We start from the raw sequence: 20,143 nt of genomic DNA on the forward strand, positions 1-20,143 counted from the left end.
TTGCATCGGCGCGGTTAGCCTTGGGAACAGTGCAGATGTTTTTGCAATGCGGGTTGCGCTGCTGCGTTGTGTTTAGCTGGTGATGTTATTTGTCGGTGTTACATTTTAAACTCGCACAAAAAGGCAGTGCTGCGAACGAGTTGTGCATATACCAGCGGCACGCATGCATTTTGCACGTGCAATGCGAGAGGGTGCACAAGGTGCCCTGGTGCGCGGGCAGCAGGTGGGAGCCGAGTGCCTTCCTGCGCAGTTAGGTGACACACAAGGCTGCTCTAGCCAAAATGGACGGAGCGAACAGAACCTTGCGGGGGGGGAGGACTAGGGCAGCTCGCGCGTCCTCGGGTCTCAGGAGCGCGCGGGAAGGGGGGGTAAAACCTGCCGCTGAGCCGCGGCGCTCATTGGCTTTGCCACACAACTCATTTGCATGCCGCAGTTTCTCCCCCCATCACGTGATCGGAGGGGGGCGCTGAGGCTTCCTGTTTGAGGTCAGTGGGGGGGGGAAGAGGAAAATCGAGTAGCGGGCCTCCCTCTGGTCTCGCGCTGCCTGGCGGGGTTCTTGTCAGTTAGCAACAAAATGGCCGCGGTGGCAGCAGCTCTGCTCCTGAGGACGGTGGTGGCGGCGGCGGTGGCGGCAGCAGCAGCAGCGAGGAGGAGCGGGGGCCCGGCACCGCCTGCCTGCTAGAGAGAGAGAGCGCGAGACGCTGCAGCCCCAGTCTCCCCGCCACAGAGGGACTTTGCCTGAGACGCTGCTGCTGCAGCCCCCTGAGGAAACGTTGCTGCCTCAGCCTCCTGCCTCCCCCTGGGGCGCAAGACTCCTGGATCCCCCCCCTCCCCCTCAGTGAGAGGCTCCGCTGCGGCAGCTTCCAGTCTGGTCCTGAGAGACGCTGCTGGATCCCTCTGGAGGAGACGGAGACACCCCGCTGGATCTCCCCTCGTCCCATTCCTGCCACAGGATCCTCCGCGAGAGACGCTCTGCTGGATTCCCCTCTCCCCATTGGGTCCCCCCGTGAGAGATCCTTCTGCTTGGATCCCCCATAAGAGAGACTGCTGGGTCCTCCCCCTGTGAGTGACTGCTGGATCCTCCCCCCGTCCTTCTCCGGGTGAGAGAGACTTCATTGGATCCTCCTCCTGCCTGGATCCCCATATGAGACTCTCTGTTGGATCCCCCTGTGGCTCCGTATTTTGGAGGGGGAGCCCTCTTTGAACCCGTTTGAGGGATCCACTTTCTCCTTTTAATTTGCACTTTTTGAAGCCTCAGATGCTCCTCCATGTGGACTGAGAATCCATCAACACAAACAAGAAATAAACTCTCCCCGATCCACTCTAGATCCTGAATTCCTTGGGTTTTTGCTGCAACTCGAAAGCAAATGTGTATTTAAAACAAAATTCGTGTGCAAAAGTCTAGCTAGGGACGTTTTTTCCCCTTTCTTTCTCCACTGGAAATCAAAAGCTTGTTTTGGAATTGAACTTGTTTCTCCTGCACTTGAGCTGGATAACACTGAAGCTCTTTGCTCTTCTGCTTGGATACTGTTTTCTTGTTGACTTGTTTTTCTTCTCTTCTGTGGCAGGTTGTGGGGGGAGTTGCTTTTTGTTTTTGTTTAGTTCAGGGCGGGAGGGAACTGAATCTTTTTTCTGGCCGTGTGAGATTTTTTTTTTCCTGTTCAGATTCGTGAAATTACGGGTATTTTTTTAAAAAAAGCATTAAAATAAGAAGCACGTCAGAGAGACCACACGCCAGACGAAATACTCACTTGTTTCATTATAGAAAGACTGAGTCGAAAGCTGCCAAAGAGCCCCTGAAGGAAAAGAAAAGGTAAGGGGCGATCGTTTTATATTAATATGGAAACGGTAGAAGTTGGAGGTGGAAAAGACCTGTTAAGTCATTTCGTTAGTGCATGCCACCCTTTTCCCCCCTGGAGTCCAGGGCTGGATTTGTCACTGTATCTATATTTTATTTTCAAATAGTCTTCTCCTTTTTCTTTTATTATGGAGCCGGTGGAACAAATATTACTCTAATGTACTTCCACGCAAACTGTTTCAATAGTTATTTTAAGAGATTTTAAAATTAAAATACTTTTCCCTAGTTCCTATTTGTTAAAAAATAGACATTTATAAAAACTTGGTATTGTTATATGACGATTTTTTTTTACATATATCTGATTTTACATATAACTTATCGTGATTTTAGTTGGAGTCCCATATGTAGCAGTTAAAAATGTTCCAGATTACAGGAAGAACCTTGTGAGTTTGCTTTTAATAAATGATAATGGATGTGAGTTGATGTGTAGCATTTGAAAATTAGTTTAAAATAATTAGCCTTGTTATAAAGCAAGGTCACCAGGGCTGCTTTTGATCATAACCAAGTAGGTGAAACTTGAACATTATCCTTCATAGTCAGCTTCAGTTACATGGCAAGAGCTCTTTAGATCCCTAGAATTTTTTTATACAATTAAGTTCTGGTAACCACCGTAACTTAGTCTCTGAATACTAGACATGAGAGAGATTATTTTTCATATTTTCATGAAGCCATGTTTAGTAAGGAACAAAAACCGTGTTGCTAACTGCAAAGGGGGATGGATGTTCAATTGTTAACCTTAGAAATCAAGAGACGTGGAAGTTTATTAAAGGTATTTGAATCTTCTTTGTTTTATTTTGCAAGTTTGTGTCAAAGGGTAATCGCCTTACTGTGTAATTGCACATTAGTAAAAGGTCCAATTATGAGACTCACTGAAATATGAGTGAATATATGAATATAATATAATTTTTTGTTTTCTTAAGTTATATATTTTTAATTGTTGCTGAAAATTTCAGCATTTTATTTTCTTTAGAATGGCCATTATAATCTAGTTAGTCATACTTTAATTTGATTCTAGCATTAGCTTTATTCTCTGTATCAATTTAGGTATTTTTCTTGGAAAATATTTGACTGCCTATATTCAGTTTATATAATTTCCAACTTTGATTTGTATGTTTCTTGAGCACAACGTGGCAATTTTTTCATATAAATTAACTGAGGAAATATTGTTTCCTGTATCTTAAACTAATTTGATTTTATATTCAATGGAATCCAGACTAATAATTTAATTTCATTATTGGACTAATTCAGCTAGTTAAAACCCAATAATTGCTGCTGTTAGTGGTCTGGTGTTATATCTTAAATCAGATGAATATTGTTATACTAAGAATAATGAACAAGACAACATCTGTTGTTGTCGGATACTATTATTCAAATGATTTTAAAAATCCTTCTAGCATTAAATGTTTCCTTGATTTGGATTCAGTGAGAGATGACCTTTGGATTTTGGTGGTGGTTGTACATTATATTTGATTGTTTTAAGACATCACTGGGGTGGTAAACGTAGATTTAGAAAACCTTTGTTTGCTTCTCTCAGAAATATGTATTGGGGGTTAGGTGAGATAGTAACGGATGCGACCTAAGAAATTACCTGAGTGTTTTTTCCCATGCCTAATAGTTGAATTGCTTCACATCTATTGTGACTTGTTAAATCCAGTAAGCTTCCATTTGAACATCTCTCCAGCTACTTTAATCCATGAATTGTGAACTATGATCTCAAAATGGTGTACTGACAAATGTCTAAAACTTACTTATCTTTGAGTAATATTATTTTATGTCTACTACTGTCCCTTTTAAAATCTTTTCCAAATTGATTCTTCTCCTTAATAGTAACTTGGGTTTAAGCAGGCTGGTGCTAGATATTTTTACCTAACTTTATTTTTTGGTGAAACGTGGAAGACTCTGTTGTTGGATATCAGTATTTTTATAGTCATGTTTTTTAACTTCTAAATTCAGACAGTCCGGTTTCCAAAAAAGGCTCTGGTAAGTAAGTTCAATACTGGATAACTTGAGGGAACCTAGATGGTTCAAGGGGCTGGTAAAAGTTTTTCACCCCATGTGACCACATTAAATTCAATGAAGCATGTTAACTTCTGAAATCATCTGACCATTGTTAGGCAGACAAGGTGGATGAGGTAATAATATCTGTGAAATGAGAGTGGTCTCAGATCAGTTCCTGGTGAACAGGTGCTTACGTCCCAAAAATCGCTATTGTATTGGCCAAGGAATGAATGGGCATGGAGACCTAAAGGCAGGCCCTCCAGAGCAAGATTAAATCATGCATCAGAGGCTGTTTGGGGTGGGCCGAGAGTATGATGTCCTTGTTCTTTGGACAAATAAGAAGACTAAGTCTGATGTAAGTAGTGTCATAGGTCAAATTTGTTAGTGCAAAATGACTCTTCTGTTCAGAACTTTTTCAGGTGTTTGATATCAATTATGTTTCAGTTCTTTGCAGGATAGCAAGCTATAAGTAGAGCATGTATTGACGAATGTTAATTGTTTGCTAATGTACAAGGGTACAGCTATTTTTTTTAAAAAATCCAACTTTTATTCTTGAGTTAAATGAGTGATGGTCCTTTGCCGTGTTTGCTTGGTGTCTGTCAATCTTTTGCTGTACAGATTCTTTTGTGATTAGGAGGTTATCTGGAAAAATAGCTTGGATGTTGTACCAAACACCTACTAGGCAGAAGACTAAACCTACTAGCAAGAGGAAGAGGTGAAGGACAGCAGGGAGGAGAGCTAGTCTAGTTCACAAGCAATGTCCTGGTGAGAAGCCTAGTCTCAACAAAGTTTCCCAGCTGGGAAGGGAAAGTGATGGAATTTCTGACAGAGTGCTGTCATTGAACCTTGATTGGGGTCTCTCTTTAAAAAGAATTTGCTAATTTAAAGCTCCATCCTTTTCAAGTTTTCTGGAATGTCTTTGCCCCCTTTCCAAATCTGTCTCCTGTACACATTCCCATTCACAGAGCACATCACTCTCTTTCACTAAGTCTCTTGTCAGTTGCTAGGAAGAGGGAAAGAAGAGGTAGAGATCTCTCTAACCTGCTTAGAGGGTCTTTCCTTACTCCCTAACAGCTAAAGTACGCTTTTGGTGAAGTTTGTGATCCTTATGTTGAAATTTTAAGGACAGTAGCTAATTTTTTTACTTCTGCTTTGTTTTTATTTTTTTTAATATTATTGATAGGATAGATGTTAAGTTTTTTTCATGTAGTCAGGATGAATTTTTTCAAATAAGTTTGAGAAAAGCATGATCATTGGGCATAACAATACAGTCTCTCGCAATCTTAAGATTCTTTGTGTTGACTAAATACTCAGGACCTTAGTAGTTTAATGAGGTGTGAAACTCAAAGTGAAGCATCAGATCAGAGTGAGACTAAAACTTTTCTCAACACAAGCTACAGATTATTTAAATCTTGATATAATTTGATGATAAATATAAATTGAACTTGTTAAGAAAAATTCACTTAAAGAACAGTCTACAGAAAGCAGTCTATCTAGAAATTACACAAGCTTTGGTAGTCTACTTTTTGAGAATCTTGGTTACTTAGAATTGTGAACAGCTTTGTTTTTCATATAGAGGACTTAGTTTCCTTACTTGCTGTCTTTCTAGAGAAAACAGCTACCACTATAAGCTGCTTACATATCAATGTTTGAGTTACTCAAAACAATCTGCAGTTTATTGTTAACATTATAGACTCTCCTTTTCATTAATGAGATCTATATATTAAAACAGTGATCTGGAAATGTTTTACTTTCAGTCTTTAGTTATGAAAAATCAGTTAGACTGGTGACAGTGGGAATGAATAATACTTTAAATTACGTTTATTTTCCTCTAGACAGCTGTCCTTGCAAAGATAAATATGCCCGTTTCCAAATGCTGTCATCTGGCCCCTTTCCAAAACAAGCTGAAGGAGGAGGTCAGGGGTGGAGCAGTCTTTTACTTCAGCAAAGGGAGGCTCTCAGTTGGAAAGAATTGTTAGATAAAGTCTATGTAGTACTGACTGTGTGAACACTGCAGACTTAAAGTTAAAAAACAAAAAAAGAAAACCGAAACCTTTTTTTATTCAGATAAAGTGGACAGTTAATTTCTTATATGTTAATGTCTGTTATTATAGTTATTTATGTAGTAATTTCAAGTTATGCTAGTTTAATTGTGGACATGCATACTACTTAAAATTTTTATTGATTTTTTTCAAGTAAGACGTTGGTGTGACCAAAGATTGAACAATCAAACTGTGCAGCACAGAATTACTATTAGTTTTAATAATTAAAATTAAGATAACAAGATCACAGTAACACCATCAAACGGTTTTCTCCTGACTTGGAAGTTGCAGGTAGAAGTTTGTCGTTCCCTTAGTATTAGAGATTAATGATAAGGAAACCTCTTTAATGCCTGGTGATACTAAAGTCTAACCAATTTTGTATCAGCTGGTGCCTTCTGGTGATTAATGGGCTGGAGGTTTTCTGTTGCGTTATGAAGATATCAGCGAGAATAAATGGTATTTAAAAGAGTGAATTGGGAGATGCTTTAGAAATGACAGTATAAAATTGTGTGCAGTGTTGTAGGTGTGTTGTCTCAAATAAAATTGCATTACTAAATGAATTTTACACTCTGGATGGCCTCTTTGATTTAGTGGTAAAAAGTAACCACGTAAAGAGAGAGTGACCATTTTAATGAATGGAGGAATAGAAGTCAAAAGTAGTGCTTATAGAGCAATATATGGTTTTGTTTTTGAAATCTTGTCTGTTTCTGACAGATTAATTTTCATAAAATCATGCTTTAGAGTTTGGACTCTTAATATAAGCATATTTAGAAATATTTTGCATGTAACACTTAAAATATGACTAATCTGCATTATAGTTTTCAGAAAGCAACTACAAATGTGACCATGCATTAAAAGTTATTTTCTTTTGTGTGAACTGCCATTTAAAAAAATTGCTTTAGTGCTAGTCTGCTGGTCAAAATTAGGTTAAATTATTGATTGTAGTTGGAGACTAAGTTTTGCTATTAAATCAGTTATCATGCTTAGATTCTTTTTACTTCAAGAAAATATTCAAATTTTTATTAGTATTATATTCTATTTTTTTCAAGAAATGTTCTTGATACGCTTACTTTTTCTAAAAATGTTTTATTTGGCAATTACTTCCTTTTGAGTTAACATTTTAATCTTACCTCTTTCAAATCAAAAGCCATTTCTTTCTTTATTCCTTTATGAAGACATGCTGGATAACACTATTAATATCTATAGAAAGATCTGTATGAAGTAGTTAGCTGTATATTTACAATCTTCACAGTTCCAAGAATCTAAGCATTAAATTTTGTATTGATTAAACTTGACCCTGGATGTGTCGGACCTATAATTTTACAAAATTAAAGTCCTGTGTATAGTTGTAATTCAGACCTATGAAATACTAAAAGTTTGAGGAGGTAGTAGTGAAGGCTGCTTTCTGGAGCTCTTTCCTTTTGTGGTTTATGGTCATAGAGGGCTCAGGAGAGTGAGAACAGTTATTTGTGCTAGAGCAGTGATGTTTTATGGCTGGATGCCCAGATTGTCTAGTTTTGCAGACAGCTCCATTGTTTGTCTTTTGAGATCTATGGAGGTGGAATACATTCTTAATGTACAGCTATCTGCAGCTTGCTGTTCTTGTGTCATGAAATGTGCGTTCATGTTAGAAATTTAAATCAAAGTGAGATTTTTCTCTAGTTTGTCAACAAATGTAATGGAATTTATTTTTACAAGTTTATGTTTAAAGAATATTCATGGTAATCTCTTGGGGCTTGTCTACGCTACAGGGAACAGCTATGTCACTGCAGCTGTGCTGCTGTAGACACTGCTTGAGAGAGGGTAGCTAGATCAACAGAATTCTTCTGTCGACATAGCAGTGTGTATACCAGGGCTGATGTCAGCTTGTATGTGTCTGTCAGGGGTGTGAATTTCACAGCACTTAATAACATAGCTAGTTGACATAAGTTTTAGGTGTAAACTAGGCCTTACTTGGAAATGTAATTTCTTTGTATTTAAAAACATGTTATATCTATTCTAAAGCTAAACTTTGTTCAGACTAAAGAGCGGAATCTTTAGAGAGAAAAATGATGCATATAGTTCTTCAGAGAAAAATATATTTTAAGTAAATATGACATACTTTGTGGTAAATAAGCCCTAGAGAGAAACACATTTACAGGGCTCAAAATGTTATATGGCAACTACTAGCTCTAGGCTGATATTAAACATGGGATTAATGGGACCTGTGTTAGGCTTCCCATCAAGCTGCTGCCTATGGGCCTTACCTTTAAATAGTCAATAGTAGATAACCTTTAAATAGTCAATAGTAGATAACTAGTACAGTAGATATCTACTGAAGAAGGAACTTCATTTTTTTCCTGGCTGCTGTTTTCTTTCTCATTCCCTTTCCTCCTGCCATTATTCTTGTTTGTGTATACTCTGTTTGCTACTTCCATTTTGTGGGTTCTTACTGTCTCCTAATGTATGTATTTATGTGGACTTCCAGTGACAGATGAGAGCCTTTTTTCATTTACTGTTTGTGAAGGAAATTTTTGTTTACTTATTTAGCTTTATTGAATAGAATTTGAAGGACGTAGTTGTTCATTAATATACAAAAACACAAGTTAATCTTAAACTCTGTTTTTAGTTCAAATTGTTATTGGTTGGCACTTCATGTTGAAGGCGCTGCCCCCCACAGTGGTTCCCAGCCAATGGGATCTGCGAAGCCAGTGCTCAGGGCAGGGGCAGCATGCAGAGCTGTCTGCTGTACCTTCACCAAGGAGCAGCTGGGACAGGTCGCCGCTTGCAGGGCGCCCCCCCGTATACGGCACCCTGAGCCCACACCCTAGCCCTGGACCCCATCCCGCACCCAACTTCCCTCCTGTTTAGTTAACCAGCATTTTTTCCACTTACCGGCACCCCGCATTTCCCCAACATGCCAGACAGAACAGCTTTTACTGTACTAGAGAATACCTGTTTCATTGGGCAGTCTGCACGAATTTATCAGAATTACAACTATTTTTTTAATTCGGCATAAACAGTAGTTCATTTTGATCCATCTAACTTAACTTCACCAAAACAAGAAAGAAAACTGTATTAAAACAAGAATACTCAATTTAAGAATACTTTAATTGGTCTGTTTTGAGTTAACATGTAGTTTAAGATTGATATTTCACTGTTTAATGACAGGTCATAATTCAGAGGTAATTGTCATTCTAAAAAAATTCTTTATTCTGTTACGGTTATATTTTTCTCTATTTAGTTTACCATATATTTGTTAAGCACAAGTACAATGGAGTCTTCAAACAATAACGGTAAATTTAGCTTTCTGTAGTCCTGATGTTGATTTATGACAAATACAATATTCATTTAATAAGTTTCTTAATTTAAAAAGTTGAATCATTTTACTAGAGTGTTAGGTATTTGAGATTCATCTATTAGTAATCTTAGTATTTAAAGATTCGGCTTTATACTGTGTCTACAGACTTTGCAGTTGGTTCTCATTTTTTTCAGTTAAACTGTAGGTATGGTCTGGAAAATAACCTTATAAATAAAATTAGTGTACCATATAAAACTCTGTTCAGGTTTAAATATTCTTTGGACTGCCAGCACTGTAGGCTTAACCTGACATTTAAAAATCAAATGGTGTCCTCTGCCTAGTGCATTACCAAAAATAGAAAATCTGGAATAGAATTTTAGCTGTCAAGTTTGATATGAGAGCATGTGGCAACTCATTCTTATTTTATTTGCAGTGCTGATGGTGCTAAAACCTTAAGACATTAGTTCAATAAGCAGTGCTGACTCAGAGTAATTAGGGAAATAAGTGGCAGATAGGTTTTTAACAATAACACCACTTGGTTTCACAATATAGAAGTAGTTTGTGCAAAATGTAATTCTGCACTTAATAAGTAGATTTCCCCTGCATTTTGGTAACTTTAATATGAAAAACATAGCTGCCATGGATTTGTGAAGCAGTGTAGATGGTGTTGATCTAACTGCCAATTCATATTTTCTAACACCATTTGTCACAAGACAGAATGCATATATTGTTGATTTAGATGTTAGACTATTGATTTCAGTGTAGTTGTCATAAATACACCTCAATCCCCATATAACGCTGTCCTCGGGAGCCAAAAAATCATACCGCGTTATAGGTGAAACTGCGTTATATCGAACTTGTTTAATCTGCCGGAGTGTGCAGCTCCCTCCCCCCGAGTGCTGTTTAATGCGTTATATCCAAATTCGTGTCGTATCAGGTCGCATATCGGGGTAGACGTATGTAAGGAGTAGTATTCCTACCATTAATGAACCAGTATCATATGAATATCATAGTTTGAGGGAAAACATGATTTTTTGTGGGATTTGATGGAATTGGGCAGATGCAGAATTGTTACTGTTTTATGGTAATGCATATATCTTTCTAATCAAGCTTTTTGACAAAAATGACCCAAATCTGGTTCAGATGCAAGTGTCCACAAATATTTGTTAATTTATCTTCTGTGATAGTCACTTACCATGAGTCTTGGCATATTGGAGTCTGTTGTCAGACTTTTGTGTTTATTCAGTTATCAGACTTTTGGCTGTATTCATAGATGCTTACAAAATGTATTGTTCTAGCCCAAATAAAGCATTTTGGCTTGTTTATGTCATCTGTAAAAACAAGAACAAGTTTTAATATTGAAAATAAAACTGTTAGCATAGTTTGATAGTGTTGTTGTTAAATTTAAAATAGAGCTGTCAATTAATCACAGTTAATTCATGTGATTTAACTAAAGTTAATCATGATTAAATAATTTATCACAATTGTACTGTTAAACAATAGACTATCAACTGAAATTTATTAAATATTTTGGGATGTTTTTCTACATTTTCCAAATATATTGATTTCTTTTACAAACTGTACAGTGCTCACTTTATTATTTTTGATTACAGATATTTGCACTGTAAAAATAAGAAATATTTTTCAATTCACATCATACGAGTACCCATAGTGCAGTCTCTTTATTGTGAAAGTATAATTTACAAATGTGTTTTGTTACATAACTGCACTCAAAAACAAAACAATGTAAAACTTTAGAGCCTACAAGTCCACTCAGTCCTACTTCTTGTTCAGCCACTCAGTAAGACAAACAAGTTTATTTATATTTATGGGAGATACTGCTGCCCACTTCTTATTTACGATGTCACCTGAAAGTGAGAACAGGTGCATGTTTGTAGCTGGTGTTGCAAGGTGTTAACATGCAAGATATGCTAAACATTCGTATGCCCCTTCATGCTTCGGCCACCATTCCAGAGGACATGCTTCCATGCTTGATTTAAATAAAAAAAAGTGTTAATTATATCTGTGACTGAACTCCTTGGGGGAGAATTGTATGTTACCTGTTTTGTTTTAGCCACATTTTGCTATATATTTCATGTTATAGCAGTCTCAGATGATGACCCAACACATGTTTGCTTTAAGAACACTTTCACAGCAGATTTGACAAAACGCAAAGAAGATCCCAATGTGAGATTTCTAAAAATAGCTACAGTACTCAATCCAAAGTTTAAGAATCTGAAGTGCCATCCAAAATCTAAGAGGGACGAGGTGTGGCGCATGCTTTCAGAAATCTTAAAAGAGCAGCAATCCAATGCAGTAACTACAGAACTCGAACCACCAAAAAAAAAAAAATCAACCTTCTGCTGGTGGCATCGGAGTCAGACGATGAAAATGAACATGTCGGTCTGCTTTTCTTTGGATCATTATCAAGCAGAACCCATCATTAACATGGATGTATGTCCTCTGGAGTGGTGGTTGAAGCATGAAGGGACATATGAATCTTTAGAGCATCTGGCCAGACTTGTTTGTCTGAGCAATTGGCTGAAGTAGGACTGAATGGACTTGCAGGCTCTAAAGTTTTACATTGTTTGTTTTATTTTTGGATGCAGTTATTTTTTGTCCATAATTCCACATTTGTAAGTTCAACTTTCATGATAAAGAGATTGCACTACAGTACTTGTCTGAGGTGAATTGAAAAATACTATTTCCTTTGTTTTTTACAATGCACATATTTAGAATAAAAATAAATATAAAGTGAGCCCTGTACACTTTGTATTCTGTGTTGTAATTTAAATCAATATTTTTGAAAATGTAGAATACATCCAAAAACATTTAAGTAAATGGTATTCTATTATTGTTTAACAGCACGATTAAGCGCACGATTAATCGAGAAATTTTTTAAAGTGCTTGACAGTCCTAAATATTTCTTATTGTTGTAGTAATGTCAAAATAGCATTTCATGAGGATACAGATCTGCTTGCAGAAATTTCAGTGAAACAAACTTTCAATTGCTTCAGAGCTCTTGATCTTCTCTTTTCAAGATGAGCAAAACAAATCTTGAGCACAAAGTTTCAGCTTGTTTTAGTAAACAAAGTTAGTGCACATAAAGAGGTCAGTAAGATACAGTTAGACAGTAATCTGCCCTCTTGTTTCATCTTTAGTTTAAGGTTTCAGATATATCCAGTGGACATTTGAAAACACAATTTACAGTAGTCCCTATAGGTGTTCTTGCTTAAAGATTTGATGTTATCACCCTGCTGAGAATCCCAGGACCCCTGACATTTTATTCTGACTCTGTATTAGCTCACTGGCGTCTTGCTCAAAATTTTTCTTTTCATCTACTAGTTAAATGCACTGTGAATATGGAATTCAATTTATCGAGAATAGTATTTGAAAAACTTTTAAAAAGGCACCTAAACTTACAAAATTAATTCATTGAAGAATGGTTGTATGTTGTTGCAAGTTTAAATGTGGGGAGGAAGAGGAAATGAGGATTTATTGTATTCCAAAATCTTCCCAAAACATCAAGCATTTTGTATCCCATTGTAACAGTTACATTTACAAAAATGGAAAGCAACATTTTTTCCTTTTTATTGTAGGCATTTTGGTTAAAGAAAGTAAGGCTTAAATCTAAAACATTGGCATATATCACGTACTTCTGTTTTTAAACAGGCCACCTGTCATGGTATAACCCCCACTCTGAACCTTAGCGTCCAAAAGATGGGGTACCAGCATGAATCCCCCTAAGCTTAATTATCAGCTTAGATTTTGTAGTGCTGCCAACAACCAGGACTTGCAGTGCCTGGTACACTCTATTCCCTCCAAAACCTTTTCAGAGGACCCCAAGACCCAGACCCCCTGGATCTTACACAAGGAAAGTAAACCCTTTCCCCCACCGTTGCCTCTCCCAAGCTTTCCTTCCCTGGGTTACCCTGGAAGATCACTGTGATTCAAACTCCTTGAATCTAAAAAGAGAGGAGTGCACCTTGCCCCCTCCTCTTTCCCCCTCCCCAAGAGGTAATACAGATTCAAGCTCCGTGAATCTTAAACAGAGGGATTCCACCTTCCCCCCACCCTTCTGTCTCCCACCAATTCCCTGGTGAGTACAGGCTCAATTCCCTTGAGCCTCAACAAGGGGAAAAAATCAATTAGGTCTTAAAAAGAAAAACTTTTAATAAAAGAGAGGAAAAAAAGTAAAAGTTGTCACTGTAATTTAGATGCTAAATGTTACAGGGTCTTTCAGCTTATAGACACTAGAGAGGAGCCTCCCCCCCCCCCGCACAAATACACATTAAAATCATTCCAGCAAAATACACATTTGCAAATGAAGAAAACAATCAAAGACTAAACCGCCTTATACTGGTACTTACTATTTGAATAGAAAATTAGAGAGCCTGTAGGTATGTCTGGTTACTCTCAGAACCCAGAGAGAACAACGGACAAACAAACAACACAAAACAAAGACTTCCCTCCACCGAGATTTGAAATTATCTTGTCTTCTGATTGGTCCTCTGGTCAGGTGGTCCAGGTTCTCTGCTTGTAACCCTTTACAGGTAAAAGAAACATTAACGCTTAACTATCTGTTTATGACACCACCTATTTCATTTGCTTTGCTTATTTCTGCTAAGGTACTTACAACAAGAATAACTTCTAGAGTATTACAGTCTGATGGCAAGGCTAAAGTGAAGTTGAACTTCTTTAATTGAACAGAGTTGGTTCTGTTTCCATCTCAGGTCTGACATGTCTCCTGGTACGGCAAATACACACCATTGCTAGATGGCAGGGCTTTTATGTTTTTAACTTTAAAAAGTAAAGATGAAAAAACTAGAGAGCTATTGCCAAGCAAGTGCCCAAAGATGCACAGTACTTAAGTTTGGAAGGATTACATTTTTGTTGGTAAATGTTGATTTCACTCTTCATGCACAAACGGATGAAGTCCATCAATAATAATTGAGATTTACAGATAGTCAAATTGAGAAAAACTCTGCCAGAGAATTTATTAAAGTTTCATTTAAAGATATTTTTACTTTTGATATGTGATATTGATCATTTTTGTTTTAATGGTTAAAAAGCTTTAACTTTTTGAAACTTAACATCTAATGAAGTTAAATAATTATCATCTGACCCCTGTAATTTCTCATAGGTGTGAACATTTAAATGGATAAAAATGGTTAAAAATAAACATTGATATTATCTATTGAAATAAAAATATTCCAATTTTGCTAGTTCTAACAATACCGTGTTGACATAATTAGTAGTTTTTGTTATAAATTCAGATGCTCCAGGTATTCTTCATCAAGTACAAAATACAACTTTGTTTCTAATGTTTGCCTCCTCCTGGCACTATCCTATGCCTGTTAATTACATAGTAATCTATTGTATTTGTATAAATGCTCTTTTTTAAAGTCTCGGATTCTTGTTTTCAGAAAAACTTTTTAAAATATGTTTATGATTAGATTTTTCTTTAATATGTTTCACCACCTGCCCTTCCCTGGCACACACCTTGTTCAACACACCAGTATTTCTGGGTCAGTAGTACAGCCTTTTTTTCCTTCTAATATTCTTGGGACATTTGCCTGTAAATATAAGGTTATCCTGGCTGCTTTTTCTAACTCTGTTCCTGAGTTCTTAGTTCTCTTCAAAACTCCGTTGATTGACTGACTGTGCCTCGGACTCCTGGATTTGAAAAGCCACTAAAACTTTATTTAACCCAGAGTGAACATAACCGAAGCAGATGGTTGCTGAAATCTTAGAGGGATTCCTAATCTTACGAAATCCCAGCAGTGCTTTTCTACTTGGTCACAGTCTAACTGCACAACATGCTCAAGAGCTGACTGACCATCGTTCATATTCAAACCCTCTCCCCCTCAGATTTCCATATGAGCAGGCTGGATGGAACTTCTATTCAAAAGTCCAGAGTTCTGTGTGTCCATGAATCCAGTGGTATATGTTCTTTTTGGTCGTCTTTTTGATAACATACCCAATCGTACAAGTCAACTTAAGAACTCTTATCTTATAGCAGCATCTCAGACATCTTACAATTTCAAGTTATCATAGTTGATTCTCCACACATGCCCAAATCCTTTACTTCAAAATGCCTGTAGTAGGGGGACACTTTGTGCTGTTGGAGATACTATCCGTTAGATGAGATGCATAAAACAAATATTCTTTTCGGTTCTCATCATGAAAAATCCTTGGCACTACTTGTCAGAGTAAGATTAAATTATTAACATAGTCTCCTGGGTCAGCCTAAATATTCCCCTGTACTTTGAATAGGATATTGTAATTGACCATCATATTTTTCATGCTCTTTTCTAAACTACTGTTGTAATGCTTCTGTGATCTTTTAAACTGCAGCTCTATTTGACCCTTGATGCAGTAGCATTTCAGTAGTGGATTAAGTTTTATCTCTGTATATCCTGTTTCTACTTGAGTGTGTTGTGTGATTTCGTCTTTTCTTTTCTTTCTTTCTTTTTTTTTTTTTAAGGGCTTGTCTTCATGAGGTTATTCTGGAATAGCTATTCCTGATTAACGATTTCTAATTAATGCCATATGTGGATGCTCTTATTTCAGAACAAGAGTGCCGTAGTGCATTAAGCTAATTTTGAGTAAAGAACTCTTATTCTGGAATATCAGTGTTCACACATGGAATTAATCAGGACTAGTTAACCAATTTTAAATTCACAACTTGCTTTATTCCAGATTAACTTTCACATGTAGACAAGCCCTTTATTAGAAGATGTTAATAAAATGCTCGGAGGTCTCTGAAAGATGGTGTAGAAATGCCAGCGTGTCAGCATCTATTAAACTAGTGGTTCTCAACCTATTTACAGAGAGCTGCAAGTGCAACCCACAGTGGTGTTATGTAGGTCATATACCACACAATAGATGTACTATCTGTGTTGCCCTGAAGATGTCACATGAGCTGTAGGGGCTGCAAGCGGTCCATGGGTTGAGAACCACTGTACTAAACTAATACCGTAACCTTTTAAGAATGTTGATATGCTTCATGTTGCAAGCAAAATTACTTAGGAGCATATATGTAATGTATAGGATTTACTTCAGCACCACCACCATTTAGTTTGTCTACATGGGGAAGTTTTTCCAGGTTAAGGTACGGAGTGAATTTAAAGCACAATAGCTATTTTGGAATAGCTTCCCACATGAACTCTCTTATTCTGGAATAATAATCCTTTTTTTCTGGTAGAATAAATTAAACCAGAAAAAAGCACACTTACTTCAGAATGAGAGTGTCCACGTGGGGAGCCATTGTGGAATAGCTGTTATAGTCAACTTTCCTGTGTAGGCAAGCCCTCAGGATCTTAAAATGCATGAGGACAAAACTCATTAGAAGGCCAGTGTAAGAACTACAGCAGAATACATTGTAACTTACGTAGCAACACCATTAGACTTGGAGTTTGTGTTTAAGCATAAACTACCCCTAATGTGGTCAGTGTCAAGTTGTCTAGACAGAACTTCACCAAATTCACTACAATTAAAAATGTAAACAGTGATTTCAAATGTGAAGCTGATTCTGAAGGTAATGAGAGAACTAAGTCACATGAGTTGTGAATATCTGATGTCACCTGGAAACAGACATTTTTCTTTTTTTCACTTCCGAACTCTCAAAACAGTATAAATAAGAAACTTAGACTGAACTATGTTTTTACGGGGGCTTGGGGGTGGGAGGAACTAATAGAGCCACATATTATACTGATAGATGATATCCATGCTTCTTGACTTGGGTCTCTCAATTTACCTTGTTTTCTGTCTTGCTGCCCTTCCTGCTGTTCCAGTAGAAGAGCTCTCCTGAGCAATATGATGATCTGCAGTTAGAAAAGCCATTTTGCTTTTTGGGTTGTGAGTTTAAATAAATTTTCTTTCAGGTCCATTAGAATGTGATAGTAAAGTAAAACTCTTTCTCTGCTAGTTAGTTACAGTACCTATGATACACTACTGTATTTATCTATAAAATGAAAAAAAACCCTACAAATGCATACTAAGAAATTTTGCTTTATTTGCAGTGGGCTTTTATATTTTTTTAAACCAACCTTTTAACTTGCTTCTGTGTAATAAAGGGAGAACAAATAGTGCCTTTGGAGAAAAATGTATAACACAAGCCTTGGTTTTTATCAGTGGCAATATAATCAAAACTTTAAATAATCTTATGAACAGTGCAGTGTTTTTTTTTAAATATTCTCATTTCGTTATGTTGTTAACAGACTACTTAACGTTGTACCTAGAAATGAAATCAAGAACTGCTGTCTAAAGCCACATGAATATTTAGTTATGTAATTTTAAGCATATTTAAAGTATATACTCAGATGTCATTATGTAAATTAGTTATGAAAATTGAGCTCCATTAAAATATTTTCTAACTGAATTTGAGGCTACTTTAATCTCAGAAATGAAATAAACAGGTTTTTATTAAGAGTGGCACTTGTACCTCTTATAATTGTAATTGACATGTTAATATGTTTGCTGATATCTGGTTAGTTTTGAGATGTGCTGTACTTGAACAGTTTTTGAAATTAATTGTTGAAGTTGAAAAAATAAATATTGCAAACCAGTTGGGTTGGGAACGTTAGAGGAGGGGTGGGAGATACACAGTTAAATTGCCAGATATACTTTAATAGACTATTAAAACTAGTCCTCTCTTTCAAGATATCGGAATTTTCTGTCATAAGTTATGCTGAAAGTCCAATAATTTCATCAACCACTAGAGGTAATATACACTTTGACAGGAGATCACATACGGATCTTTTGTATAATGTACTCTTTCAGAACGTTTGAAAGAGCTCATCACATCATAGTTAAGGCTAAGTTTTTGTCACTGATATTTTTAGTAAAAATCAGGGACAGGTCACGGGAAATAAAAGTTCACAACAGCCTATGACCTGTCCCTGATTTACACTAAAAATATCCCTGACAAAAGAGGTAGGTGGTTTCAGCACCCACTGTTGCTGTGGCTCCCAGTTCCCCCTCTGATGTGGTGCATGGGAGCTCTAGGGTCCCCCTGTCCTTAGGGCTTGGATGCTGTGGGGTCCCCTTGCCCTGGGCAGCTGGTAGCTGCAGCTGCGGCAGGCCAGCAGTGTGGAGTCCCCGCTGCCCACCGCAGCTGGGAAGATGCCTGGGGTCCCGATGTGGCTGGGCATATGCAGGGGGTCTGTCTGTCCACGCGCTGCGAATGGGCGCTGTGAGGGTGGGACTGACTGGGAGCTGCAGCCCCAGAGCAGAAAATGTCATGGAGGTCAGTGGAAGTCATGGGTCCCGTGACTTCCCACATATTATCATTAAGACTACGATTATATCATTGAACAAAACAGGCAAAAGAGCTACACTTTCTTAATGCATCGTGAATAGTAGTTAAAATATCTCCATTAGGATTTCCTCTCCAGATCCCTACTAGTGCATCCCTCAGCCTGTGGAATTCAGAATCAATTGGAAAGAAATGACAGTTGGGATTACATTTACCCTTTTGCAATTCATACATTTTGTGTAAGTTTATATAAGGAGTTGTGAATCTAGCCATTCAGAGTTCCTTCTTTGCTAAGAGTGGCCCTGCTTCTTGGAACCATTGTACTGGATAGCTTGTAGCTTGATCTGATAGACAAACACAAGAAGATGTCAGAAAGACAAGCATAGATTTTAGTTTGGACAGAAGACAAGTGTGGAGTACAGAGGTAGATCTGAGAGTTGTGAGCATAGAGATAGTAGGTGAACTTGGGTTTGCGGATGAGAGTGCCCAGAGGTTGAGAACCACTGCTCTACACCATATCTATTTACCATTGTGGGCTGCACATGCACATCTCTGTGTTTGGGTTGCATACACACAATATATATGCTACCTGTATGTCCCTGAGAATGTTGCCGCAGCTGGGTGTTGATTGGGCCGTGGGTTGAGAACCACTGATGTAGAGGAAAAAGAGATGGATACCAAGGACAGATCTCTATGGAATCTCCACAGATAGTTGAAGAATGGATGAGAACGATCCTCCAAAGGAAACTGAAGGAACAATTAGAGAAGGAATAGAACCAGGAGAAGACAGTCATGAAGACAAGATTTCAAGAAGAATAGCAGGACTTAGTGTGTTGAAGGCAGCTGACAGATCAGGGGGGATGAGTGTGGAGTACTGATTCTGAGCTTTAACTAGGAAGAGGTCAGAGACTTCGGCAAGAGCGGTTTCAGTGGCATTCGGTGTCTCCAAGCTCTCTTACATTTGCACCATGTCTCAAATTGAAAATGATCTTTCTATGGTGAACCTCAGTAAAAAGAAATAAGGTTTAAATTAATCCATGTGGTGGTCTGGTAAAGACATTATTTATTATATCAGAAGCTGTTAAAATCTGGGAGGAGAAACTCCCTAAGAATAAAGAACAGGAGTACTTGTGGCACCTTAGAGACTAACAAATTAATTTCAGCATGAGCTTTCGTGAGCTACAGCTCACTTCTTCGGATGCACAGAATGGAACACACAGAGAGGAGCTATTTATACATACAGAGAACATGAAAAGGTGGAAGTACGCATACCAACAGGAAGAGTCTAATCAATTGAGATGAGCTATCATCAGCAGGGGGGTGGGGGGAACAAAAAACTTTTGAAGTGATAATTGAGATGACCCATAGAAAGTGTGAGGAGAACTTAACATAGGGGAATAGATTCAATTAGTGTAATGACCCAACCATTCCCTGTCTCTGTTTAAACCTAAATTAATTGTATCTAATTTGCATATTAATTTGAGTTCAGCAGTCTCTCTTTGGAGTCTGTTTTTGAAGTTTTTTTTTTGTTGCAAAATTGCCACCATCAAGTCTATCACTGAGTGGTTAGAGAGGTTGAAATGTTCTCCCACTGGTTTTTGAATTTTATGATTCCTGGTGTCAGATTTGTGTCCATTTATTCTTTTGCGTAGAGACTGTCCGGTTTGGCCTATGTACATGAATAGTTTAATTTGCACTGGTTTTAA

At 37.6% G+C, this 20,143-nt stretch overlaps 1 protein-coding gene across 1 annotated transcript in view; it reads left to right on the forward strand.

Annotated features, from left to right (window-relative positions):
* The first annotated feature begins 385 nt into the window (after positions 1–385).
* TNRC6C (trinucleotide repeat containing adaptor 6C) overlaps positions 386–20,143 on the forward strand; it is a 238,841-nt gene continuing 219,083 nt past the window's right edge. The window contains 1 exon segment of the mRNA XM_030534098.1: positions 386–1,813. The gene's annotated coding sequence lies outside the window, so the exon portion shown is untranslated.

This window comes from Gopherus evgoodei, chromosome 15 (assembly GCF_007399415.2).
Source record: "Gopherus evgoodei ecotype Sinaloan lineage chromosome 15, rGopEvg1_v1.p, whole genome shotgun sequence".
Lineage (NCBI taxonomy): Eukaryota > Metazoa > Chordata > Testudines > Testudinidae > Gopherus > Gopherus evgoodei.